General features: G+C 49.6%; 5 non-coding genes across 5 annotated transcripts; all 5 read right to left on the reverse strand.

Annotated features, from left to right (window-relative positions):
• Positions 1-1,439: 1,439 nt before the first annotated feature.
• On the reverse strand, positions 1,440-1,513 carry Trnat-agu (transfer RNA threonine (anticodon AGU)). Its single transcript has one exon. It is a non-coding gene; the product is annotated as a tRNA-Thr (tRNA).
• Positions 1,514-4,739: 3,226 nt separating this feature from the next.
• Trnat-agu (transfer RNA threonine (anticodon AGU)) lies at positions 4,740-4,813 on the reverse strand. Its single transcript has one exon. It is a non-coding gene; the product is annotated as a tRNA-Thr (tRNA).
• A 2,854-nt stretch (positions 4,814-7,667) lies between these two features.
• Positions 7,668-7,741, reverse strand: Trnat-agu (transfer RNA threonine (anticodon AGU)). Its single transcript has one exon. It is a non-coding gene; the product is annotated as a tRNA-Thr (tRNA).
• Positions 7,742-13,497: 5,756 nt separating this feature from the next.
• Positions 13,498-13,571, reverse strand: Trnat-agu (transfer RNA threonine (anticodon AGU)). Its single transcript has one exon. It is a non-coding gene; the product is annotated as a tRNA-Thr (tRNA).
• Positions 13,572-17,868: 4,297 nt separating this feature from the next.
• Positions 17,869-17,942, reverse strand: Trnat-agu (transfer RNA threonine (anticodon AGU)). Its single transcript has one exon. It is a non-coding gene; the product is annotated as a tRNA-Thr (tRNA).
• Positions 17,943-23,447: the final 5,505 nt, after the last annotated feature.

The raw sequence follows: 23,447 nt of genomic DNA on the forward strand, positions 1-23,447 counted from the left end.
ATCGAATCGTAGTTGGCCACAATGAAAGTGGCACGCATAACGTCGAAAATAGAGTTCAGACACCGCTCTGAGTAAGACGAACGTGTTGTCCACCTCTAGACTTCAATGACGTTAAGCCGTGATACCTAAGACAGATCTGCACTCGATGACACCACGATAACAGCCGGTCCCCACACTTACATCTTGCTCTCCTTATGACAGTATACATCATATCAGTCTGTGACGCTGGTTTTGCAACTTCTTGCGTGCGTTTATGTTCGCCCCGACCAACACTTACCATGCACTGACCACAAAACATGGAGGAGCCGGGGCTTGAACCCGAGACCGTCCACACGCTAAGCGAACGATCTGCCAACTGAGCTACAGCTACACACACGACCAAGCCTGGCTATTCTCCATTCTTTGCGACTCTGATGTGCACGGACACGATGGTTGGTTGGTTTGTAGCGGCGAAGGTACCAGAATACAAAGGCGCGGACACGTTCATACACACAAGAGTTCCAAGTAGTTTCGATGCTCTGGTATTACGAATGCAAATTCCGTCTGTTTTGAACGTCTTAAATTGAAAGGGCGGTCACAAATTGGTCCATTTCACTCCTTGTCCACAATCACACAGCACCTGAGGTAACAAGCACATCTCGAGCCCCATTGTGCTCTCCATTGTTCATGCCAACTCAGTGCCTCGCTCTTTGCTACTGTGTAAAACTCTTGTCGTCCAACTGCAAAACACTGGGACACAACAAGTTTCCGCGTCCCCATTGCACTGATCGTACTACGAAACGCTCCCCAAACATGGCAATCACCCATGCAGATGACTTTTCCGACTTTACACGACGCTCACGCAACGCTCACGCTAGTGACAGCCTTATTTATAGTTCGACGTCGCGCCAAAGCGAATGAGCACATTTCGCCTACGGCTTAGGCCGCTCTTCTAGTGTGGCTGCTCTGTGTCTGCAGGCAGCGAGGGGCTGCAAGCTTCCTGTGTTCGCACCTATATCACCTGTGCTTCCTTGTCAGAGTCAGACTATCGCAAAACATACAACTCACTCCATGAATTGATTGCTACGGCATCTGTTATCAGCAGTCACAACCAGCAACACCAGTAGCAGCCGACTGCACGCAAAGAATGGCAACGTGCAGTGGGATTTACGTGAAATCGGCGCAATTGTGGATGCTAATCGTTCGCTTGTATCTGCCTACACACCTCTGCCGGTTGGGAATTATTCCACTTGCATGGCAAGGTGCGCATGTAGGTGTGTTAAAAATTCTGGAGGCGCTGGGTATCGATCCCAGTACCTCTCGCACACTAAGTGGGATTTACGTGAAATCGGCGCAATTGTGGATGCTAATCGTTCGCTTGTATCTGCCTACACACCTCTGCCGGTTGGGAATTATTCCACTTGCATGGCAAGGTGCGCATGTAGGTGTGTTAAAAATTCTGGAGGCGCTGGGTATCGATCCCAGTACCTCTCGCACACTAAGCGAGCGCTCTACCATCTGAGCTACGCCCACCCCCCGATAACTAGGAGTGCTACATACAGTCATATCAACGTCACAGACCCTTGCACTCCCATTATTCCGCAGACAAACACTACTCTCTATGTATCAGTGAGGGTGTCTTTCAGGTTTCGTGCATTCTGTATCGAATCGTAGTTGGCCACAATGAAAGTGGCACGCATAACGTCGAAAATAGAGTTCAGACACCGCTCTGAGTAAGACGAACGTGTTGTCCACCTCTAGACTTCAATGACGTTAAGCCGTGATACCTAAGACAGATCTGCACTCGATGACACCACGATAACAGCCGGTCCCCACACTTACATCTTGCTCTCCTTATGACAGTATACATCATATCAGTCTGTGACGCTGGTTTTGCAACTTCTTGCGTGCGTTTATGTTCGCCCCGACCAACACTTACCATGCACTGACCACAAAACATGGAGGAGCCGGGGCTTGAACCCGAGACCGTCCACACGCTAAGCGAACGATCTGCCAACTGAGCTACAGCTACACACACGACCAAGCCTGGCTATTCTCCATTCTTTGCGACTCTGATGTGCACGGACACGATGGTTGGTTGGTTTGTAGCGGCGAAGGTACCAGAATACAAAGGCGCGGACACGTTCATACACACAAGAGTTCCAAGTAGTTTCGATGCTCTGGTATTACGAATGCAAATTCCGTCTGTTTTGAACGTCTTAAATTGAAAGGGCGGTCACAAATTGGTCCATTTCACTCCTTGTCCACAATCACACAGCACCTGAGGTAACAAGCACATCTCGAGCCCCATTGTGCTCTCCATTGTTCATGCCAACTCAGTGCCTCGCTCTTTGCTACTGTGTAAAACTCTTGTCGTCCAACTGCAAAACACTGGGACACAACAAGTTTCCGCGTCCCCATTGCACTGATCGTACTACGAAACGCTCCCCAAACATGGCAATCACCCATGCAGATGACTTTTCCGACTTTACACGACGCTCACGCAACGCTCACGCTAGTGACAGCCTTATTTATAGTTCGACGTCGCGCCAAAGCGAATGAGCACATTTCGCCTAAGGCTTAGGCCGCTCTTCTAGTGTGGCTGCTCTGTGTCTGCAGGCAGCGAGGGGCTGCAAGCTTCCTGTGTTCGCACCTATATCACCTGTGCTTCCTTGTCAGAGTCAGACTATCGCAAAACATACAACTCACTCCATGAATTGATTGCTACGGCATCTGTTATCAGCAGTCACAACCAGCAACACCAGTAGCAGCCGACTGCACGCAAAGAATGGCAACGTGCAGTGGGATTTACGTGAAATCGGCGCAATTGTGGATGCTAATCGTTCGCTTGTATCTGCCTACACACCTCTGCCGGTTGGGAATTATTCCACTTGCATGGCAAGGTGCGCATGTAGGTGTGTTAAAAATTCTGGAGGCGCTGGGTATCGATCCCAGTACCTCTCGCACACTAAGTGGGATTTACGTGAAATCGGCGCAATTGTGGATGCTAATCGTTCGCTTGTATCTGCCTACACACCTCTGCCGGTTGGGAATTATTCCACTTGCATGGCAAGGTGCGCATGTAGGTGTGTTAAAAATTCTGGAGGCGCTGGGTATCGATCCCAGTACCTCTCGCACACTAAGCGAGCGCTCTACCATCTGAGCTACGCCCACACCCCCCCCCCCCCCCCCCCTCCGATAACTAGTAGTGCTACATACAGTCATATCAACGTCACAGACCCTTGCACTCCCATTATTCCGCAGACAAACACTACTCTCTATGTATCAGTGAGGGTGTCTTTCAGGTTTCGTGCATTCTGTATCGAATCGTAGTTGGCCACAATGAAAGTGGCACGCATAACGTCGAAAATAGAGTTCAGACACCGCTCTGAGTAAGACGAACGTGTTGTCCACCTCTAGACTTCAATGACGTTAAGCCGTGATACCTAAGACAGATCTGCACTCGATGACACCACGATAACAGCCGGTCCCCACACTTACATCTTGCTCTCCTTATGACAGTATACATCATATCAGTCTGTGACGCTGGTTTTGCAACTTCTTGCGTGCGTTTATGTTCGCCCCGACCAACACTTACCATGCACTGACCACAAAACATGGAGGAGCCGGGGCTTGAACCCGAGACCGTCCACATGCTAAGCGAATGATCTGCCAACTGAGCTACAGCTACACACACGACCAAGCCTGGCTATTCTCCATTCTTTGCGACTCTGATGTGCACGGACACGATGGTTGGTTGGTTTGTAGCGGCGAAGGTACCAGAATACAAAGGCGCGGACACGTTCATACACACAAGAGTTCCAAGTAGTTTCGATGCTCTGGTATTACGAATGCAAATTCCGTCTGTTTTGAACGTCTTAAATTGAAAGGGCGGTCACAAATTGGTCCATTTCACTCCTTGTCCACAATCACACAGCACCTGAGGTAACAAGCACATCTCGAGCCCCATTGTGCTCTCCATTGTTCATGCCAACTCAGTGCCTCGCTCTTTGCTACTGTGTAAAACTCTTGTCGTCCAACTGCAAAACACTGGGACACAACAAGTTTCCGCGTCCCCATTGCACTGATCGTACTACGAAACGCTCCCCAAACATGGCAATCACCCATGCAGATGACTTTTCCGACTTTACACGACGCTCACGCAACGCTCACGCTAGTGACAGCCTTATTTATAGTTCGACGTCGCGCCAAAGCGAATGAGCACATTTCGCCTACTGCCTAGGCCGCTCTTCTAGTGTGGCTGCTCTGTGTCTGCAGGCAGCGAGGGGCTGCAAGCTTCCTGTGTTCGCACCTATATCACCTGTGCTTCCTTGTCAGAGTCAGACTATCGCAAAACATACAACTCACTCCATGAATTGATTGCTACGGCATCTGTTATCAGCAGTCATAACCAACAACACCAGTAGCAGCCGACTGCACGCAAAGAATGGCAACGTGCAGTGGGATTTACGTGAAATCGGCGCAATTGTGGATGCTAATCGTTCGCTTGTATCTGCCTACACATCTCTGCCGGTTGGGAATTATTCCACTTGCATGGCAAGGTGCGCATGTAGGTGTGTTAAAAATTCTGGAGGCGCTGGGTATCGATCCCAGTACCTCTCGCACACTAAGTGGGATTTACGTGAAATCGGCGCAATTGTGGATGCTAATCGTTCGCTTGTATCTGCCTACACACCTCTGCCGGTTGGGAATTATTCCACTTGCATGGCAAGGTGCGCATGTAGGTGTGTTAAAAATTCTGGAGGCGCTGGGTATCGATCCCAGTACCTCTCGCACACTAAGCGAGCGCTCTACCATCTGAGCTACGCCCACCCCCCGATAACTAGTAGTGCTACATACAGTCATATCAACGTCACAGACCCTTGCACTCCCATTATTCCGCAGACAAACACTACTCTCTATGTATCAGTGAGGGTGTCTTTCAGGTTTCGTGCATTCTGTATCGAATCGTAGTTGGCCACAATGAAAGTGGCACGCATAACGTCGAAAATAGAGTTCAGACACCGCTCTGAGTAAGACGAACGTGTTGTCCACCTCTAGACTTCAATGACGTTAAGCCGTGATACCTAAGACAGATCTGCACTCGATGACACCACGATAACAGCCGGTCCCCACACTTACATCTTGCTCTCCTTATGACAGTATACATCATATCAGTCTGTGACGCTGGTTTTGCAACTTCTTGCGTGCGTTTATGTTCGCCCCGACCAACACTTACCATGCACTGACCACAAAACATGGAGGAGCCGGGGCTTGAACCCGAGACCGTCCACACGCTAAGCGAACGATCTGCCAACTGAGCTACAGCTACACACACGACCAAGCCTGGCTATTCTCCATTCTTTGCGACTCTGATGTGCACGGACACGATGGTTGGTTGGTTTGTAGCGGCGAAGGTACCAGAATACAAAGGCGCGGACACGTTCATACACACAAGAGTTCCAAGTAGTTTCGATGCTCTGGTATTACGAATGCAAATTCCGTCTGTTTTGAACGTCTTAAATTGAAAGGGCGGTCACAAATTGGTCCATTTCACTCCTTGTCCACAATCACACAGCACCTGAGGTAACAAGCACATCTCGAGCCCCATTGTGCTCTCCATTGTTCATGCCAACTCAGTGCCTCGCTCTTTGCTACTGTGTAAAACTCTTGTCGTCCAACTGCAAAACACTGGGACACAACAAGTTTCCGCGTCCCCATTGCACTGATCGTACTACGAAACGCTCCCCAAACATGGCAATCACCCATGCAGATGACTTTTCCGACTTTACACGACGCTCACGCAACGCTCACGCTAGTGACAGCCTTATTTATAGTTCGACGTCGCGCCAAAGCGAATGAGCACATTTCGCCTACGGCTTAGGCCGCTCTTCTAGTGTGGCTGCTCTGTGTCTGCAGGCAGCGAGGGGCTGCAAGCTTCCTGTGTTCGCACCTATATCACCTGTGCTTCCTTGTCAGAGTCAGACTATCGCAAAACATACAACTCACTCCATGAATTGATTGCTACGGCATCTGTTATCAGCAGTCACAACCAGCAACACCAGTAGCAGCCGACTGCACGCAAAGAATGGCAACGTGCAGTGGGATTTACGTGAAATCGGCGCAATTGTGGATGCTAATCGTTCGCTTGTATCTGCCTACACACCTCTGCCGGTTGGGAATTATTCCACTTGCATGGCAAGGTGCGCATGTAGGTGTGTTAAAAATTCTGGAGGTGCTGGGTATCGATCCCAGTACCTCTCGCACACTAAGCGAGCGCTCTACCATCTGAGCTACGCCCACCCCCCCGATAACTAGTAGTGCTACATACAGTCATATCAACGTCACAGACCCTTGCACTCCCATTATTCCGCAGACAAACACTACTCTCTATGTATCAGTGAGGGTGTCTTTCAGGTTTCGTGCATTCTGTATCGAATCGTAGTTGGCCACAATGAGTGGCACGCATAACGTCGAAAATAGAGTTCAGACACCGCTCTGAGTAAGACGAACGTGTTGTCCACCTCTAGACTTCAATGACGTTAAGCCGTGATACCTAAGACAGATCTGCACTCGATGACACCACGATAACAGCCGGTCCCCACACTTACATCTTGCTCTCCTTATGACAGTATACATCATATCAGTCTGTGACGCTGGTTTTGCAACTTCTTGCGTGCGTTTATGTTCGCCCCGACCAACACTTACCATGCACTGACCACAAAACATGGAGGAGCCGGGGCTTGAACCCGAGACCGTCCACACGCTAAGCGAACGATCTGCCAACTGAGCTACAGCTACACACACGACCAAGCCTGGCTATTCTCCATTCTTTGCGACTCTGATGTGCACGGACACGATGGTTGGTTGGTTTGTAGCGGCGAAGGTACCAGAATACAAAGGCGCGGACACGTTCATACACACAAGAGTTCCAAGTAGTTTCGATGCTCTGGTATTACGAATGCAAATTCCGTCTGTTTTGAACGTCTTAAATTGAAAGGGCGGTCACAAATTGGTCCATTTCACTCCTTGTCCACAATCACACAGCACCTGAGGTAACAAGCACATCTCGAGCCCCATTGTGCTCTCCATTGTTCATGCCAACTCAGTGCCTCGCTCTTTGCTACTGTGTAAAACTCTTGTCGTCCAACTGCAAAACACTGGGACACAACAAGTTTCCGCGTCCCCATTGCACTGATCGTACTACGAAACGCTCCCCAAACATGGCAATCACCCATGCAGATGACTTTTCCGACTTTACACGACGCTCACGCTAGTGACAGCCTTATTTATAGTTCGACGTCGCGCCAAAGCGAATGAGCGCATTTCGCCTACTGCTTAGGCCGCTCTTCTAGTGTGGCTGCTCTGTGTCTGCAGGCAGCGAGGGGCTGCAAGCTTCCTGTGTTCGCACCTATATCACCTGTGCTTCCTTGTCAGAGACAGACTATCGCAAAACATACAACTCACTCCATGAATTGATTGCTACGGCATCTGTTATCAGCAGTCACAACCAGCAACACCAGTAGCAGCCGACTGCACGCAAAGAATGCCAACGTGCAGTGGGATTTACGTGAAATCGGCGCAATTGTGGATGCTAATCGTTCGCTTGTATCTGCCTACACACCTCTGCCGGTTGGGAATTATTCCACTTGCATGGCAAGGTGCGCATGTAGGTGTGTTAAAAATTCTGGAGGCGCTGGGTATCGATCCCAGTACCTCTCGCACACTAAGCGAGCGCTCTACCATCTGAGCTACGCCCACCCTCCCCACCTCCGATAACTAGTAGTGCTACATACAGTCATATCAACGTCACAGACCCTTGCACTCCCATTATTCCGCAGACAAACACTACTCTCTATGTATCAGTGAGGGTGTCTTTCAGGTTTCGTGCATTCTGTATCGAATCGTAGTTGGCCACAATGAAAGTGGCACGCATAACGTCGAAAATAGAGTTCAGACACCGCTCTGAGTAAGACGAACGTGTTGTCCACCTCTAGACTTCAATGACGTTAAGCCGTGATACCTAAGACAGATCTGCACTCGATGACACCACGATAACAGCCGGTCCCCACACTTACATCTTGCTCTCCTTATGACAGTATACATCATATCAGTCTGTTACGCTGGTTTTGCAACTTCTTGCGTGCGTTTATGTTCGCCCCGACCAACACTTACCATGCACTGACCACAAAACATGGAGGAGCCGGGGCTTGAACCCGAGACCGTCCACATGCTAAGCGAATGATCTGCCAACTGAGCTACAGCTACACACACGACCAAGCCTGGCTATTCTCCATTCTTTGCGACTCTGATGTGCACGGACACGATGGTTGGTTGGTTTGTAGCGGCGAAGGTACCAGAATACAAAGGCGCGGACACGTTCATACACACAAGAGTTCCAAGTAGTTTCGATGCTCTGGTATTACGAATGCAAATTCCGTCTGTTTTGAACGTCTTAAATTGAAAGGGCGGTCACAAATTGGTCCATTTCACTCCTTGTCCACAATCACACAGCACCTGAGGTAACAAGCACATCTCGAGCCCCATTGTGCTCTCCATTGTTCATGCCAACTCAGTGCCTCGCTCTTTGCTACTGTGTAAAACTCTTGTCGCCAACTGCAAAACACTGGGACACAACAAGTTTCCGCGTCCCCATTGCACTGATCGTACTACGAAACGCTCCCCAAACATGGCAATCACCCATGCAGATGACTTTTCCGACTTTACACGACGCTCACGCAACGCTCACGCTAGTGACAGCCTTATTTATAGTTCGACGTCGCGCCAAAGCGAATGAGCACATTTCGCCTACGGCTTAGGCCGCTCTTCTAGTGTGGCTGCTCTGTGTCTGCAGGCAGCGAGGGGCTGCAAGCTTCCTGTGTTCGCACCTATATCACCTGTGCTTCCTTGTCAGAGTCAGACTATCGCAAAACATACAACTCACTCCATGAATTGATTGCTACGGCATCTGTTATCAGCAGTCACAACCAGCAACACCAGTAGCAGCCGACTGCACGCAAAGAATGGCAACGTGCAGTGGGATTTACGTGAAATCGGCGCAATTGTGGATGCTAATCGTTCGCTTGTATCTGCCTACACACCTCTGCCGGTTGGGAATTATTCCACTTGCATGGCAAGGTGCGCATGTAGGTGTGTTAAAAATTCTGGAGGCGCTGGGTATCGATCCCAGTACCTCTCGCACACTAAGTGGGATTTACGTGAAATCGGCGCAATTGTGGATGCTAATCGTTCGCTTGTATCTGCCTACACACCTCTGCCGGTTGGGAATTATTCCACTTGCATGGCAAGGTGCGCATGTAGGTGTGTTAAAAATTCTGGAGGCGCTGGGTATCGATCCCAGTACCTCTCGCACACTAAGCGAGCGCTCTACCATCTGAGGTACGCCCACCCCCCGATAACTAGTAGTGCTACATACAGTCATATCAACGTCACAGACCCTTGCACTCCCATTATTCCGCAGACAAACACTACTCTCTATGTATCAGTGAGGGTGTCTTTCAGGTTTCGTGCATTCTGTATCGAATCGTAGTTGGCCACAATGAAAGTGGCACGCATAACGTCGAAAATAGAGTTCAGACACCGCTCTGAGTAAGACGAACGTGTTGTCCACCTCTAGACTTCAATGACGTTAAGCCGTGATACCTAAGACAGATCTGCACTCGATGACACCACGATAACAGCCGGTCCCCACACTTACATCTTGCTCTCCTTATGACAGTATACATCATATCAGTCTGTGACGCTGGTTTTGCAACTTCTTGCGTGCGTTTATGGTCGCCCCGACCAACACTTACCATGCACTGACCACAAAACATGGAGGAGCCGGGGCTTGAACCCGAGACCGTCCACACGCTAAGCGAACGATCTGCCAACTGAGCTACAGCTACACACACGACCAAGCCTGGCTATTCTCCATTCTTTGCGACTCTGATGTGCACGGACACGATGGTTGGTTGGTTTGTAGCGGCGAAGGTACCAGAATACAAAGGCGCGGACACGTTCATACACACAAGAGTTCCAAGTAGTTTCGATGCTCTGGTATTACGAATGCAAATTCCGTCTGTTTTGAACGTCTTAAATTGAAAGGGCGGTCACAAATTGGTCCATTTCACTCCTTGTCCACAATCACACAGCACCTGAGGTAACAAGCACATCTCGAGCCCCATTGTGCTCTCCATTGTTCATGCCAACTCAGTGCCTCGCTCTTTGCTACTGTGTAAAACTCTTGTCGTCCAACTGCAAAACACTGGGACACAACAAGTTTCCGCGTCCCCATTGCACTGATCGTACTACGAAACGCTCCCCAAACATGGCAATCACCCATGCAGATGACTTTTCCGACTTTACACGACGCTCACGCTAGTGACAGCCTTATTTATAGTTCGACGTCGCGCCAAAGCGAATGAGCACATTTCGCCTACGGCTTAGGCCGCTCTTCTAGTGTGGCTGCTCTGTGTCTGCAGGCAGCGAGGGGCTGCAAGCTTCCTGTGTTCGCACCTATATCACCTGTGCTTCCTTGTCAGAGTCAGACTATCGCAAAACATACAACTCACTCCATGAATTGATTGCTACGGCATCTCAGGGTGTCTTTCAGGTTTCGTGCATTCTGTATCGAATCGTAGTTGGCCACAATGAAAGTGGCACGCATAACGTCAAAAATAGAGTTCAGACACCGCTCTGAGTAAGACGAACGTGTTGTCCACCTCTAGACTTCAATGACGTTAAGCCGTGATACCTAAGACAGATCTGCACTCGATGACACCACGATAACAGCCGGTCCCCACACTTACATCTTGCTCGCCTTATGACAGTATACATCATATCAGTCTGTGACGCTGGTTTTGCAACTTCTTGCGTGCGTTTATGTTCGCCCCGACCAACACTTACCATGCACTGACCACAAAACATGGAGGATCCGGGGCTTGAACCCGAGACCGTCCACACGCTAAGCGAACGATCTGCCAACTGAGCTACAGCTACACACACGACCAAGCCTGGCTATTCTCCATTCTTTGCGACTCTGATGTGCACGGACACGATGGTTGGTTGGTTTGTAGCGGCGAAGGTACCAGAATACAAAGGCGCGGACACGTTCATATACACAAGAGTTCCAAGTAGTTTCGATGCTCTGGTATTACGAATGCTAATTCCGTCTGTTTTGAACGTCTTAAATTGAAAGGGCGGTCACAAATTGGTCCATTTCACTCCTTGTCCACAATCACACAGCACCTGAGGTAACAAGCACATCTCGAGCCCCATTGTGCTCTCCATTGTTCATGCCAACTCAGTGCCTCGCTCTTTGCTACTGTGTAAAACTATTGTCGTCCAACTGCAAAACACTGGGACACAACAAGTTTCCGCGTCCCCATTGCACTGATCGTACTACGAAACGCTCCCCAAACTTGGCAATCACCCATGCAGATGACTTTTCCGACTTTACACGACGCTCACGCTAGTGACAGCCTTATTTATAGTTCGACGTCGCGCCAAAGCGAATGAGCACATTTCGCCTACGGCTTAGGCCGCTCTTCTAGTGTGGCTGCTCTGTGTCTGCAGGCAGCGAGGGGCTGCAAGCTTCCTGTGTTCGCACCTATATCACCTGTGCTTCCTTGTCAGAGTCAGACTATCGCAAAACATACAACTCACTCCATGAATTGATTGCTACGGCATCTGTTATCAGCAGTCATAACCAGCAACACCAGTAGCAGCCGACTGCACGCAAAGAATGGCAACGTGCAGTGGGATTTACGTGAAATCGGCGCAATTGTGGATGCTAATCGTTCGCTTGTATCTGCCTACACACCTCTGCCGGTTGGGAATTATTCCACTTGCATGGCAAGGTGCGCATGTAGGTGTGTTAAAAATTCTGGAGGCGCTGGGTATCGATCCCAGTACCTCTCGCACACTAAGTGGGATTTACGTGAAATCGGCGCAATTGTGGATGCTAATCGTTCGCTTGTATCTGCCTACACACCTCTGCCGGTTGGGAATTATTCCACTTGCATGGCAAGGTGCGCATGTAGGTGTGTTAAAAATTCTGGAGGCGCTGGGTATCGATCGCAGTACCTCTCGCACACTAAGCGAGCGCTCTACCATCTGAGCTACGCCCACCCCCCGATAACTAGTAGTGCTACATACAGTCATATCAACGTCACAGACCCTTGCACTCCCATTATTCCGCAGACAAACACTACTCTCTATGTATCAGTGAGGGTGTCTTTCAGGTTTCGTGCATTCTGTATCGAATCGTAGTTGGCCACAATGAAAGTGGCACGCATAACGTCGAAAATAGAGTTCAGACACCGCTCTGAGTAAGACGAACGTGTTGTCCACCTCTAGACTTCAATGACGTTAAGCCGTGATACCTAAGACAGATCTGCACTCGATGACACCACGATAACAGCCGGTCCCCACACTTACATCTTGCTCTCCTTATGACAGTATACATCATATCAGTCTGTGACGCTGGTTTTGCAACTTCTTGCGTGCGTTTATGTTCGCCCCGACCAACACTTACCATGCACTGACCACAAAACATGGAGGAGCCGGGGCTTGAACCCGAGACCGTCCACACGCTAAGCGAACGATCTGCCAACTGAGCTACAGCTACACACACGACCAAGCCTGGCTATTCTCCATTCTTTGCGACTCTGATGTGCACGGACACGATGGTTGGTTGGTTTGTAGCGGCGAAGGTACCAGAATACAAAGGCGCGGACACGTTCATACACACAAGAGTTCCAAGTAGTTTCGATGCTCTGGTATTACGAATGCAAATTCCGTCTGTTTTGAACGTCTTAAATTGAAAGGGCGGTCACAAATTGGTCCATTTCACTCCTTGTCCACAATCACACAGCACCTGAGGTAACAAGCACATCTCGAGCCCCATTGTGCTCTCCATTGTTCATGCCAACTCAGTGCCTCGCTCTTTGCTACTGTGTAAAACTCTTGTCGTCCAACTGCAAAACACTGGGACACAACAAGTTTCCGCGTCCCCATTGCACTGATCGTACTACGAAACGCTCCCCAAACATGGCAATCACCCATGCAGATGACTTTTCCGACTTTACACGACGCTCACGCTAGTGACAGCCTTATTTATAGTTCGACGTCGCGCCAAAGCGAATGAGCACATTTCGCCTACTGCTTAGGCCGCTCTTCTAGTGTGGCTGCTCTGTGTCTGCAGGCAGCGAGGGGCTGCAAGCTTCCTGTGTTCGCACCTATATCACCTGTGCTTCCTTGTCAGAGACAGACTATCGCAAAACATACAACTCACTCCATGAATTGATTGCTACGGCATCTGTTATCAGCAGTCACAACCAGCAACACCAGTAGCAGCCGACTGCACGCAAAGAATGCCAACGTGCAGTGGGATTTACGTGAAATCGGCGCAATTGTGGATGCTAATCGTTCGCTTGTATCTGCCTACACACCTCTGCCGGTTGGGAATTATTCCACTTGCATGGCAAGGTGCGCATGTAGGTGTGTTAAAAATTCTGGAGGCGCTGGGTATCGATCCCAGTACCTCTCGCACACTAAGCGAGCGCTCTACCATCTGAGCTACGCCCACCCTCCCCACCTCCGATAACTAGTAGTGCTACATACAGTCATATCAACGTCACAGACCCTTGCACTCCCATTATTCCGCAGACAAACACTACTCTCTATGTATCAGTGAGGGTGTCTTTCAGGTTTCGTGCATTCTGTATCGAATCGTAGTTGGCCACAATGAAAGTGGCACGCATAACGTCGAAAATAGAGTTCAGACACCGCTCTGAGTAAGACGAACGTGTTGTCCACCTCTAGACTTCAATGACGTTAAGCCGTGATACCTAAGACAGATCTGCACTCGATGACACCACGATAACAGCCGGTCCCCACACTTACATCTTGCTCTCCTTATGACAGTATACATCATATCAGTCTGTTACGCTGGTTTTGCAACTTCTTGCGTGCGTTTATGTTCGCCCCGACCAACACTTACCATGCACTGACCACAAAACATGGAGGAGCCGGGGCTTGAACCCGAGACCGTCCACATGCTAAGCGAATGATCTGCCAACTGAGCTACAGCTACACACACGACCAAGCCTGGCTATTCTCCATTCTTTGCGACTCTGATGTGCACGGACACGATGGTTGGTTGGTTTGTAGCGGCGAAGGTACCAGAATACAAAGGCGCGGACACGTTCATACACACAAGAGTTCCAAGTAGTTTCGATGCTCTGGTATTACGAATGCAAATTCCGTCTGTTTTGAACGTCTTAAATTGAAAGGGCGGTCACAAATTGGTCCATTTCACTCCTTGTCCACAATCACACAGCACCTGAGGTAACAAGCACATCTCGAGCCCCATTGTGCTCTCCATTGTTCATGCCAACTCAGTGCCTCGCTCTTTGCTACTGTGTAAAACTCTTGTCGCCAACTGCAAAACACTGGGACACAACAAGTTTCCGCGTCCCCATTGCACTGATCGTACTACGAAACGCTCCCCAAACATGGCAATCACCCATGCAGATGACTTTTCCGACTTTACACGACGCTCACGCAACGCTCACGCTAGTGACAGCCTTATTTATAGTTCGACGTCGCGCCAAAGCGAATGAGCACATTTCGCCTACGGCTTAGGCCGCTCTTCTAGTGTGGCTGCTCTGTGTCTGCAGGCAGCGAGGGGCTGCAAGCTTCCTGTGTTCGCACCTATATCACCTGTGCTTCCTTGTCAGAGTCAGACTATCGCAAAACATACAACTCACTCCATGAATTGATTGCTACGGCATCTGTTATCAGCAGTCACAACCAGCAACACCAGTAGCAGCCGACTGCACGCAAAGAATGGCAACGTGCAGTGGGATTTACGTGAAATCGGCGCAATTGTGGATGCTAATCGTTCGCTTGTATCTGCCTACACACCTCTGCCGGTTGGGAATTATTCCACTTGCATGGCAAGGTGCGCATGTAGGTGTGTTAAAAATTCTGGAGGCGCTGGGTATCGATCCCAGTACCTCTCGCACAGTAAGTGGGATTTACGTGAAATCGGCGCAATTGTGGATGCTAATCGTTCGCTTGTATCTGCCTACACACCTCTGCCGGTTGGGAATTATTCCACTTGCATGGCAAGGTGCGCATGTAGGTGTGTTAAAAATTCTGGAGGCGCTGGGTATCGATCCCAGTACCTCTCGCACACTAAGCGAGCGCTCTACCATCTGAGGTACGCCCACCCCCCGATAACTAGTAGTGCTACATACAGTCATATCAACGTCACAGACCCTTGCACTCCCATTATTCCGCAGACAAACACTACTCTCTATGTATCAGTGAGGGTGTCTTTCAGGTTTCGTGCATTCTGTATCGAATCGTAGTTGGCCACAATGAAAGTGGCACGCATAACGTCGAAAATAGAGTTCAGACACCGCTCTGAGTAAGACGAACGTGTTGTCCACCTCTAGACTTCAATGACGTTAAGCCGTGATACCTAAGACAGATCTGCACTCGATGACACCACGATAACAGCCGGTCCCCACACTTACATCTTGCTCTCCTTATGACAGTATACATCATATCAGTCTGTGACGCTGGTTTTGCAACTTCTTGCGTGCGTTTATGGTCGCCCCGACCAACACTTACCATGCACTGACCACAAAACATGGAGGAGCCGGGGCTTGAACCCGAGACCGTCCACACGCTAAGCGAACGATCTGCCAACTGAGCTACAGCTACACACACGACCAAGCCTGGCTATTCTCCATTCTTTGCGACTCTGATGTGCACGGACACGATGGTTGGTTGGTTTGTAGCGGCGAAGGTACCAGAATACAAAGGCGCGGACACGTTCATACACACAAGAGTTCCAAGTAGTTTCGATGCTCTGGTATTACGAATGCAAATTCCGTCTGTTTTGAACGTCTTAAATTGAAAGGGCGGTCACAAATTGGTCCATTTCACTCCTTGTCCACAATCACACAGCACCTGAGGTAACAAGCACATCTCGAGCCCCATTGTGCTCTCCATTGTTCATGCCAACTCAGTGCCTCGCTCTTTGCTACTGTGTAAAACTCTTGTCGTCCAACTGCAAAACACTGGGACACAACAAGTTTCCGCGTCCCCATTGCACTGATCGTACTACGAAACGCTCCCCAAACATGGCAATCACCCATGCAGATGACTTTTCCGACTTTACACGACGCTCACGCTAGTGACAGCCTTATTTATAGTTCGACGTCGCGCCAAAGCGAATGAGCACATTTCGCCTACGGCTTAGGCCGCTCTTCTAGTGTGGCTGCTCTGTGTCTGCAGGCAGCGAGGGGCTGCAAGCTTCCTGTGTTCGCACCTATATCACCTGTGCTTCCTTGTCAGAGTCAGACTATCGCAAAACATACAACTCACTCCATGAATTGATTGCTACGGCATCTCAGGGTGTCTTTCAGGTTTCGTGCATTCTGTATCGAATCGTAGTTGGCCACAATGAAAGTGGCACGCATAACGTCGAAAATAGAGTTCAGACACCGCTCTGAGTAAGACGAACGTGTTGTCCACCTCTAGACTTCAATGACGTTAAGCCGTGATACCTAAGACAGATCTGCACTCGATGACACCACGATAACAGCCGGTCCCCACACTTACATCTTGCTCGCCTTATGACAGTATACATCATATCAGTCTGTGACGCTGGTTTTGCAACTTCTTGCGTGCGTTTATGTTCGCCCCGACCAACACTTACCATGCACTGACCACAAAACATGGAGGATCCGGGGCTTGAACCCGAGACCGTCCACACGCTAAGCGAACGATCTGCCAACTGAGCTACAGCTACACACACGACCAAGCCTGGCTATTCTCCATTCTTTGCGACTCTGATGTGCACGGACACGATGGTTGGTTGGTTTGTAGCGGCGAAGGTACCAGAATACAAAGGCGCGGACACGTTCATATACACAAGAGTTCCAAGTAGTTTCGATGCTCTGGTATTACGAATGCTAATTCCGTCTGTTTTGAACGTCTTAAATTGAAAGGGCGGTCACAAATTGGTCCATTTCACTCCTTGTCCACAATCACACAGCACCTGAGGTAACAAGCACATCTCGAGCCCCATTGTGCTCTCCATTGTTCATGCCAACTCAGTGCCTCGCTCTTTGCTACTGTGTAAAACTATTGTCGTCCAACTGCAAAACACTGGGACACAACAAGTTTCCGCGTCCCCATTGCACTGATCGTACTACGAAACGCTCCCCAAACTTGGCAATCACCCATGCAGATGACTTTTCCGACTTTACACGACGCTCACGCTAGTGACAGCCTTATTTATAGTTCGACGTCGCGCCAAAGCGAATGAGCACATTTCGCCTACGGCTTAGGCCGCTCTTCTAGTGTGGCTGCTCTGTGTCTGCAGGCAGCGAGGGGCTGCAAGCTTCCTGTGTTCGCACCTATATCACCTGTGCTTCCTTGTCAGAGTCAGACTATCGCAAAACATACAACTCACTCCATGAATTGATTGCTACGGCATCTGTTATCAGCAGTCATAACCAGCAACACCAGTAGCAGCCGACTGCACGCAAAGAATGGCAACGTGCAGTGGGATTTACGTGAAATCGGCGCAATTGTGGATGCTAATCGTTCGCTTGTATCTGCCTACACACCTCTGCCGGTTGGGAATTATTCCACTTGCATGGCAAGGTGCGCATGTAGGTGTGTTAAAAATTCTGGAGGCGCTGGGTATCGATCCCAGTACCTCTCGCACACTAAGTGGGATTTACGTGAAATCGGCGCAATTGTGGATGCTAATCGTTCGCTTGTATCTGCCTACACACCTCTGCCGGTTGGGAATTATTCCACTTGCATGGCAAGGTGCGCATGTAGGTGTGTTAAAAATTCTGGAGGCGCTGGGTATCGATCCCAGTACCTCTCGCACACTAAGCGAGCGCTCTACCATCTGAGCTACGCCCACCCCCCGATAACTAGTAGTGCTACATACAGTCATATCAACGTCACAGACCCTTGCACTCCCATTATTCCGCAGACAAACACTACTCTCTATGTATCAGTGAGGGTGTCTTTCAGGTTTCGTGCATTCTGTATCGAATCGTAGTTGGCCACAATGAAAGTGGCACGCATAACGTCGAAAATAGAGTTCAGACACCGCTCTGAGTAAGACGAACGTGTTGTCCACCTCTAGACTTCAATGACGTTAAGCCGTGATACCTAAGACAGATCTGCACTCGATGACACCACGATAACAGCCGGTCCCCACACTTACATCTTGCTCTCCTTATGACAGTATACATCATATCAGTCTGTGACGCTGGTTTTGCAACTTCTTGCGTGCGTTTATGTTCGCCCCGACCAACACTTACCATGCACTGACCACAAAACATGGAGGAGCCGGGGCTTGAACCCGAGACCGTCCACACGCTAAGCGAACGATCTGCCAACTGAGCTACAGCTACACACACGACCAAGCCTGGCTATTCTCCATTCTTTGCGACTCTGATGTGCACGGACACGATGGTTGGTTGGTTTGTAGCGGCGAAGGTACCAGAATACAAAGGCGCGGACACGTTCATACACACAAGAGTTCCAAGTAGTTTCGATGCTCTGGTATTACGAATGCAAATTCCGTCTGTTTTGAACGTCTTAAATTGAAAGGGCGGTCACAAATTGGTCCATTTCACTCCTTGTCCACAATCACACAGCACCTGAGGTAACAAGCACATCTCGAGCCCCATTGTGCTCTCCATTGTTCATGCCAACTCAGTGCCTCGCTCTTTGCTACTGTGTAAAACTCTTGTCGTCCAACTGCAAAACACTGGGACACAACAAGTTTCCGCGTCCCCATTGCACTGATCGTACTACGAAACGCTCCCCAAACATGGCAATCACCCATGCAGATGACTTTTCCGACTTTACACGACGCTCACGCAACGCTCACGCTAGTGACAGCCTTATTTATAGTTCGACGTCGCGCCAAAGCGAATGAGCACATTTCGCCTACGGCTTAGGCCGCTCTTCTAGTGTGGCTGCTCTGTGTCTGCAGGCAGCGAGGGGCTGCAAGCTTCCTGTGTTCGCACCTATATCACCTGTGCTTCCTTGTCAGAGTCAGACTATCGCAAAACATACAACTCACTCCATGAATTGATTGCTACGGCATCTGTTATCAGCAGTCACAACCAGCAACACCAGTAGCAGCCGACTGCACGCAAAGAATGGCAACGTGCAGTGGGATTTACATGAAATCGGCGCAATTGTGGATGCTAATCGTTCGCTTGTATCTGCCTACACACCTCTGCCGGTTGGGAATTATTCCACTTGCATGGCAAGGTGCGCATGTAGGTGTGTTAAAAATTCTGGAGGCGCTGGGTATCGATCCCAGTACCTCTCGCACACTAAGTGGGATTTACGTGAAATCGGCGCAATTGTGGATGCTAATCGTTCGCTTGTATCTGCCTACACACCTCTGCCGGTTGGGAATTATTCCACTTGCATGGCAAGGTGCGCATGTAGGTGTGTTAAAAATTCTGGAGGCGCTGGGTATCGATCCCAGTACCTCTCGCACACTAAGCGAGCGCTCTACCATCTGAGCTACGCCCAACCCCCCCCCCCTCCGATGACTAGTAGTGCTACATACAGTCATATCAACGTCACAGACCCTTGCACTCCCATTATTCCGCAGACAAACACTACTCTCTATGTATCAGTGAGGGTGTCTTTCAGGTTTCGTGCATTCTGTATCGAATCGTAGTTGGCCACAATGAAAGTGGCACGCATAACGTCGAAAATAGAGTTCAGACACCGCTCTGAGTAAGACGAACGTGTTGTCCACCTCTAGACTTCAATGACGTTAAGCCGTGATACCTAAGACAGATCTGCACTCGATGACACCACGATAACAGCCGGTCCCCACACTTACACCTTGCTCGCCTTATGACAGTATACATCATATCAGTCTGTGACGCTGGTTTTGCAACTTCTTGCGTGCGTTTATGTTCGCCCCGACCAACACTTACCATGCACTGACCACAAAACATGGAGGATCCGGGGCTTGAACCCGAGACCGTCCACACGCTAAGCGAACGATCTGCCAACTGAGCTACAGCTACACACACGACCAAGCCTGGCTATTCTCCATTCTTTGCGACTCTGATGTGCACGGACACGATGGTTGGTTGGTTTGTAGCGGCGAAGGTACCAGAATACAAAGGCGCGGACACGTTCATATACACAAGAGTTCCAAGTAGTTTCGATGCTCTGGTATTACGAATGCTAATTCCGTCTGTTTTGAACGTCTTAAATTGAAAGGGCGGTCACAAATTGGTCCATTTCACTCCTTGTCCACAATCACACAGCACCTGAGGTAACAAGCACATCTCGAGCCCCATTGTGCTCTCCATTGTTCATGCCAACTCAGTGCCTCGCTCTTTGCTACTGTGTAAAACTATTGTCGTCCAACTGCAAAACACTGGGACACAACAAGTTTCCGCGTCCCCATTGCACTGATCGTACTACGAAACGCTCCCCAAACTTGGCAATCACCCATGCAGATGACTTTTCCGACTTTACACGACGCTCACGCTAGTGACAGCCTTATTTATAGTTCGACGTCGCGCCAAAGCGAATGAGCACATTTCGCCTACTGCTTAGGCCGCTCTTCTAGTGTGGCTGCTCTGTGTCTGCAGGCAGCGAGGGGCTGCAAGCTTCCTGTGTTCGCACCTATATCACCTGTGCTTCCTTGTCAGAGACAGACTATCGCAAAACATACAACTCACTCCATGAATTGATTGCTACGGCATCTGTTATCAGCAGTCACAACCAGCAACACCAGTAGCAGCCGACTGCACGCAAAGAATGCCAACGTGCAGTGGGATTTACGTGAAATCGGCGCAATTGTGGATGCTAATCGTTCGCTTGTATCTGCCTACACACCTCTGCCGGTTGGGAATTATTCCACTTGCATGGCAAGGTGCGCATGTAGGTGTGTTAAAAATTCTGGAGGCGCTGGGTATCGATCCCAGTACCTCTACGCCCACCCCCCCGATAACTAGTAGTGCTACATACAGTCATATCAACGTCACAGACCCTTGCACTCCCATTATTCCGCAGACAAACACTACTCTCTATGTATCAGTGAGGGTGTCTTTCAGGTTTCGTGCATTCTGTATCGAATCGTAGTTGGCCACAATGAAAGTGGCACGCATAACGTCGAAAATAGAGTTCAGACACCGCTCTGAGTAAGACGAACGTGTTGTCCACCTCTAGACTTCAATGACGTTAAGCCGTGATACCTAAGACAGATCTGCACTCGATGACACCACGATAACAGCCGGTCCCCACACTTACATCTTGCTCCCCTTATGACAGTATACATCATATCAGTCTGTGACGCTGGTTTTGCAACTTCTTGCGTGCGTTTATGTTCGCCCCGACCAACACTTACCATGCACTGACCACAAAACATGGAGGAGCCGGGGCTTGAACCCGAGACCGTCCACATGCTAAGCGAATGATCTGCCAACTGAGCTACAGCTACACACACGACCAAGCCTGGCTATTCTCCATTCTTTGCGACTCTGATGTGCACGGACACGATGGTTGGTTGGTTTGTAGCGGCGAAGGTACCAGAATACAAAGGCGCGGACACGTTCATACACACAAGAGTTCCAAGTAGTTTCGATGCTCTGGTATTACGAATGCAAATTCCGTCTGTTTTGAACGTCTTAAATTGAAAGGGCGGTCACAAATTGGTCCATTTCACTCCTTGTCCACAATCACACAGCACCTGAGGTAACAAGCACATCTCGAGCCCCATTGTGCTCTCCATTGTTCATGCCAACTCAGTGCCTCGCTCTTTGCTACTGTGTAAAACTCTTGTCGTCCAACTGCAAAACACTGGGACACAACAAGTATCCGCGTCCCCATTGCACTGATCGTACTACGAAACGCTCCCCAAACTTGCCAATCACCCATGCAGATGACTTTTCCGACTTTACACGACGCTCACGCAACGCTCACGCTAGTGACAGCCTTATTTATAGTTCGACGTCGCGCCAAAGCGAATGAGCACATTTCGCCTACGGCTTAGGCCGCTCTTCTAGTGTGGCTGCTCTGTGTCTGCAGGCAGCGAGGGGCTGCAAGCTTCCTGTGTTCGCACCTATATCACCTGTGCTTCCTTGTCAGAGTCAGACTATCGCAAAACATACAACTCACTCCATGAATTGATTGCTACGGCATCTGTTATCAGAAGTCACAACCAGCAACACCAGTAGCAGCCGACTGCACGCAAAGAATGGCAACGTGCAGTGGGATTTACGTGAAATCGGCGCAATTGTGGATGCTAATCGTTCGCTTGTATCTGCCTACACACCTCTGCCGGTTGGGAATTATTCCACTTGCATGGCAAGGTGCGCATGTAGGTGTGTTAAAAATTCTGGAGGCGCTGGGTATCGATCCCAGTACCTCTCGCACACTAAGTGGGATTTACGTGAAATCGGCGCAATTGTGGATGCTAATCGTTCGCTTGTATCTGCCTACACACCTCTGCCGGTTGGGAATTATTCCACTTGCATGGCAAGGTGCGCATGTAGGTGTGTTAAAAATTCTGGAGGCGCTGGGTATCGATCCCAGTACCTCTCGCACACTATGCGAGCGCTCTACCATCTGAGCTACAGCCAGATAACTAGTAGTGCTACATACAGTCATATCAACGTCACAGACCCTTGCACTCCCATTATTCCGCAGACAAACACTACTCTCTATGTATCAGTGAGGGTGTCTTTCAGGTTTCGTGCATTCTGTATCGAATCGTAGTTGGCCACAATGAAAGTGGCACGCATAACGTCGAAAATAGAGTTCAGACACCGCTCTGAGTAAGACTAACGTGTTGTCCACCTCTAGACTTCAATGACGTTAAGCCGTGATACCTAAGACAGATCTGCACTCGATGACACCACGATAACAGCCGGTCCTCACACATACATCTTGCTCGCCTTATGACAGTATACATCATATCAGTCTGTGACGCTGGTTTTGCAACTTCTTGCGTGCGTTTATGTTCGCCCCGACCAACACATACCATGCACTGACCACAAAACATGGAGGAGCCGGGGCTTGAACCCGAGACCGTCCACACGCTAAGCGAACGATCTGCCAACTGAGCTACAGCTACACACACGACCAAGCCTGGATATTCTCCATTCTTTGCGACTCTGATGTGCACGGACACGATGGTTGGTTGGTTTGTAGCGGCGAAGGTACCAGAATACAAAGGCGCGGACACGTTCATATACACAAGAGTTCCAAGTAGTTTCGATGCTCTGGTATTACGAATGCAAATTCCGTCTGTTTTGAACGTCTTAAATTGAAAGGGCGGTCACAAATTGGTCCATTTCACTCCTTGTCCACAACCACACAGCACCTGAGGTAACAAGCACATCTCGAGCCCCATTGTGCTCTCCATTGTT

This window comes from Schistocerca gregaria, unplaced genomic scaffold (assembly GCF_023897955.1).
Source record: "Schistocerca gregaria isolate iqSchGreg1 unplaced genomic scaffold, iqSchGreg1.2 ptg000180l, whole genome shotgun sequence".
NCBI classification, from domain to species: domain Eukaryota; kingdom Metazoa; phylum Arthropoda; class Insecta; order Orthoptera; family Acrididae; genus Schistocerca; species Schistocerca gregaria.